We start from the raw sequence: 5693 nt of genomic DNA on the forward strand, positions 1-5693 counted from the left end.
GTCAGGTGTATATTTGAAAAAATTGCCAAAAAAATGTTAGCATGCTAATTTTAGCATGTTAACTGTGAGCATCTGTCAAGTACCAAAATATCAGACTCTGAGGTGTATAGTTGCAAAAATCGGCTGAAAAGCTAACATGCTTTTATTAGCATACTGGAATGCTAACATTAGCATGCTAACGATTGACTAACGTGTCCTGGGAATAGCCTGAAACATTAGAAATTCCTGGAAATGTGGGAATTTTTTTTGGGGGGGGGGGGGTAAATGGTAGCGTGCGCGTCATAAATTAGCTTAACATTTAGAAAGTGGAATGGTTTGAAACGGATGAAAATGTGGGAGAAGAAGGTGGACGAAAACTAGAAAATGCAATTTTGTAAGAAATTGCATGTAAATGCTGAAAAGCCAAAGCGGAACCGGAGTGTTAACGGTTAGCATGCTAGCCAGATAGCATCAGACAATAAAAAATATAGCTGCATGCATCAAGTACCAAAAATATATCTAAAAAAGCTCACATGCTAACAGTAAACAAACATCAAAAACCTAAATGTATGACTCTGGGGCACATACTTTCAAAAATATATCTAAAATAGCTAACATGCTTACAGTAGGCATGCGTCAAATACCAAAATATATGACTGTCAGGTGTATATTTGAAAAAGTTGCCCAAAAAATGTTAGCATGCTGATTTTAGCACGATTACATGTTGACTTATAGCATCTGTCAAGTACCAAAATATCCGACTCTGAGGTGCATAGCTGCAAAATTAGCTAAAAATTGAGCAATGCTAATGTCAATGTGCTAACAGTTAGCATGCGTCAAGTACCAAAATATAATGTTAGCATGCTAGCCAGATAGCGTCAGGCAACCAAAAATATAGCAGCATGCATCAAGTACCAAAATGTAAGACTCTCGGGCGTATACTTTAAAAAATATATCTAAAAGAGCTCACATGCTAACAGTAAACACGGGTCAAATACCAAAATGTACGACTCTGGAACATATACTTTCAAAAATATATCTAAAATAGCTAACATGCTAACCGTAAACATGCGTCAAATACCAAAATATATGACTGTCAGGTGTATATTTGAAAAATTGCCCGAAAAATGTTAGCATGCTAATTTTAGCATGTTAACTGCGAGCATCTATCAAGTACCAAAATATCAGACTCTGAGGTGCATAGCTGCAAAATTAGCTAAAAGGCGACCATGCTAACGTCAACGTGCTAACAGTTAACATGCATCAAGTACCAAAATGTATGACTCTCGGGCGTATACTTTCAAAAATATATCTAAAACAGCTAACATGCAAACAGTAAGCATGCATCAAGTACCAAAATATATGACTGTCAGATGTATATTTGAAAAAATTGCCCCAAAAATGTAAGCATGCTAATTTTAACACGCTTACATGTTGACTGATAGCATCTGTCAAGTACCAAAATATCAGACTCTGAGGTGCATAGCTGCAAAATTAGCTAAAAAGCAAGCAATGCTAACGTCAACGTGCTAACAGTTAGCATGCGTCAAGTACCAAAATATAAAGTTAGCATGCTAGCCAGATAGCGTCAGGCAACAAAAAGTATAGCAGCATGCATCAAGTACCAAAATATATGACTGTTAGGTGTCTATTTTAAAAAATTGCCAAAAAAATGTTAGCATGCTAATTTTAGCATGTTAACTGTGAGCATCCATCAAGTACCAAAACATCAGACTCTGAGGTGCATAGCTGCAAAATTAGCTAAAAAGCGAGCAATGCTAACGTCAACGTGCTAACAGTTAGCCTGCGCTAATTACCAAAATATATGACTGTTAGGTGTCTATTTTAAAAATTGCCAAAAAAATGTTAGCACGCTAATTTTAGCATGTTAACTGCGAGCATCTGTCAAGTACCAAAATATCAGACTCTGAGGTGCATAGCTGCAAAATTAGCTAAAAAGCGAGCAATGCTAACGTCAACGTGCTAACAGTTAGCATGTGGCAAGTACCAAAATATATGACTGTTAGGTGTCTATTTTTAAAAAATTGCCATAAAAATGTTAGCATGCTAATTTTAGCATGTTAACTGTGAGCTAAAAAGCGAGCCATGCTAACGTCAACGTGTTAACAGTTAGCTTGCGTCAGAATATAATGTTAGCATGCTAGCAAGTGACTAGCATTAGCAACGAGCATTTTGACTTTGGAATAGTTTGAATCAGTTGAGAAATGTTAAAATGTTGAAAAATGTGCTATTTATTTCAAAAGGGGGGGGAAAATGTCTTACAAATGTGGAATTATTGGACAAAATAAAAACGGTATCGAGTCATGAATGAGTCAAACATTTAGAAAGTGGAATGGTCTGATACGGTTTTAAAATGTCAGCAATGTAGTCACTATAGTATATGTGAGAATGCTTTACTGACGTCACGCAATAAGTTATTTGTAATGATATTGTTGATATGTTGTTCACAAATACATTTGTTGATAACAATTCTAATTCTGATCAACACTTCATTCAGTGCCAACATTCCAGTCAAGTTTGGAGCATCGGTATGGGCGAGACCGGCCCTAATCGACACCAACAATCGCAGTATCACCTTCACATGTGAGCTATGTATAAATCTCATTTTAAAAAATTAGAAGGAAAACAACTCAAGACACTTCCTCCCACTATCGATGTTTTCGACTCCGTATAGTTGAGCGCGGCAAACTCGACGAAAGGAGAAAGTTGGACTCACCACAAGCTGGCCGTCGTCTTCACTGAAATCCTGAGAGTTCGCGTCAATTCCGTGTTTTTGGTTCCTTGTGGGAAAAGTAGCGTGGGGGAAGAAGAGAATCATTTCAAGTGTGGACGTCGCTGCCGCTGTGCTCGCCTCGTGGGCGGCCCCCCTGTTCGAACCAGCCAATCGGAGCGCAGCAGCCCCTCTGGGGGGGCGTGGTCTGGCTCACCTGCCTCCAACCCATTCAGTGATAGGTTGGGTGACGTCATCGGACGACGCCACTTTCTAATTGTATGAATGCTCCAAAGCACTCACACAATAATGCTTTTATACACCGAAATTCCGCTATTTATTCAACTTCTTCTTCTCCATACCTTCCACATGTTTCACCCCATTCCAACCATTCCAACTTCAAACTGTTCAGCCTGTTCGGGAATCGCAGGCTTTCCCTTTGACTAATTTTTTTTTTTTTAATCCCAGATTTCGCAGAATTCCAGGTTTTCCGGGACATTTTTCCCATTGAAAATGAATTGGACATTTGTCAAACTTCCGCCATTTCCACATTTTTCAACCTATTCAAACAATTTCACCTTCAACACATTCCACCATTCTGGAAATTCAAACTATCGTTTTTCCAAGTTCAAAAAAATTCCAGGATTTTCCAGAATTCCTGCTTTTCCAAAGCCCTATTTCCACCCTTTAATTCTGGCGGCTACTCCTTCCATATTATTCAACGCATTTCAACCGTTCCACCATCAAAACATTCCTCTTAATCAGCACAAAAAACGAAGTTTTTTTTTTATGTGTAAAAATTCCCGTTTTTCCCGAAATTCCAGGAATTCCTTAATACCATTTCTCAATCCAACATGTTACTACTTCAACATTTCTCCACCGATTTGAAAAATTTCAACACCAACCATTTTAACTCATTCAGACCATTCAAGTTTGTACCATTTTCACAAAAATTCCCGCTTTACCCGGAATTCCCAATTTTTGGGGAAATTCCCATTGAAATCAATGGGACATTCTTCAAAGTTCCACAATTCCCACATTTTTCATCTGATTCAAAGCGTTCAAACCTCAAACTGTTCAGCCTGTTCGAGAATTACGGGCTTTCCCATTGACTTTTTTTTTTTTAAATCCCAGATTTTCCAGAATTCCAGGTTTTCCGGGACATTTTTCCCATTCAAAATGAATTGGCCATTTTTCAAACTTCCGCCATTTCCACATTTTTCAACCTATTCAAATAATCCCACCTTCAACACATTCCACCATTCTGGAAATTCAAACAATCCTTTTTCCAAGTTCAAAAAAATTCCAGGATTTTCCAGAATTCCTGCTTTTCCAAAGCCCTATTTCCACCCTTTTATTCTGGTGACTATTCCTTCCACATTTTTCAACGCATTTCAACCTTTCCACCATCAAACCATTCCTCTTAATCAGCACAAAAACCGAAGTTGTTTTTTGAACTGGAAAAATTCCCGTTTTTTCCCGAAATTCCAGGAATTCCGTAATAACATTTCTTAATTCAACATGTTACTACGTCAACATTTCTCCACCGATTTCAAAAATGTCAACACCAACCATTTCAACTCATTCAGACCATTCAAGTTTGTACTATTTTCACAAAAATTCCCGCTTTACCCGGAATTCCCAATTTTTTGGGAAATTCCCATTGAAATCAATGGGACATTCTTCAAAGTTCCACAATTCCCACATTTTTCATCTGATTCAAAGCGTTCCAACTTCAAAATGTTCAGCCTGTTCGGGAATCGCAGGCTTTCCCTTTTACAAATTTAAAAAATTCCCAGATTTCCCAGAATTCCAGGTTTTCCGGGACATTTTTCCCATTCAAAATGAGTTGGCCATTTTTCAAAATTCTGCCATTTCCACATTTTTCAACCTATTCAAACCATTTCACCTTCAACACATTCCACCATTCTGGAAATTTAAACTATCATTTTTCCAAGTTCCAAAAAAATTCCAGGATTTTCCAGAATTCCTGCTTTTCCAAAGCCCTATTTCCACCCTTTTTTTCTGGCGTCTACTCCTTCCACATTTTTCAACCCATTTCAACCGTTCCACCATCAAAACATTCCTCTTAATCAGCACAAAAAACAAAGTTGTTTTTTTTTAACTGGAAAAATTCCCATTTTTCCCAAAATTCCAGGAATTCCTTAATACCATTTCTCAATTCAACATGTTACTAAGTCAACATTTCCCCACCGATTTGAAAAATGTCAACACCAACCATTTCAACTCATTCAGACCATTCAAGTTTTTGCCATTTTCACAAAAATTCCCGCTTTACCCGGAATTCCCAATTTTTGGGGAAATTCCCATTGAAATCAATGGGACATTCTTCAAAGTTCCACAATTCCCACATTTTTCATCTGATTCAAAGCGTTCAAACCTCAAACTGTTCAGCCTGTTCGAGAATCACGGGCTTTCCCATTGCCTAATTTTTTAAAAAATCCCAGATTTTCCAGAATTCCAGGTTTTCCGGGACATTTTTCCCATTCAAAATGAATTGGCCATTTTTCAAACTTCCGCCATTTCCACATTTTTCAACCTATTCAAATAATCCCACCTTCAACACATTCCACCATTCTGGAAATTCAAACTATCCTTTTTCCAAGTTCAAAAAAATTCCAGGGTTTTCCAGAATTCCTGCTTTTCCAAAGCCCTATTTCCACCCTTTTATTCTGGTGACTATTCCTTCCACATTTTTCAACGCATTTCAACCGTTCCACCATCAAACCATTCCTCTTAATCAGCACAAAAACCGAAGTTGTTTTTTGAACTGGAAAAATTCCCGTTTTTTCCCGAAATTCCAGAAATTCCAGGAATTCCGTAATAACATTTCTTAATTCAACATGTTACTACGTCAACATTTCTCCACCGATTTCAAAAATGTCAACACCAACCATTTCAACTCATTCAGACCATTCAAGTTTGTACTATTTTCACAAAAATTCCCGCTTTACCCGGAATT

General features: G+C 37.6%; 1 protein-coding gene across 2 annotated transcripts in view; it reads right to left on the bottom strand.

Annotated features, from left to right (window-relative positions):
• gas2l3 (growth arrest-specific 2 like 3) overlaps positions 1 to 2853 on the bottom strand; it is a 104552-nt gene extending 101699 nt beyond the window's left edge. For both annotated transcript variants that reach the window (XM_062066285.1, XM_062066287.1), the window contains exon 1: positions 2717 to 2853. The gene's annotated coding sequence lies outside the window, so the exon portion shown is untranslated. The remainder of the gene's footprint in view (positions 1 to 2716) is intronic.
• Between the last annotated feature and the right edge of the window lie 2840 nt (positions 2854 to 5693).

The sequence above is a fragment of the Entelurus aequoreus genome, linkage group LG12 (assembly GCF_033978785.1).
Source record: "Entelurus aequoreus isolate RoL-2023_Sb linkage group LG12, RoL_Eaeq_v1.1, whole genome shotgun sequence".
NCBI lineage: Eukaryota > Metazoa > Chordata > Actinopteri > Syngnathiformes > Syngnathidae > Entelurus > Entelurus aequoreus.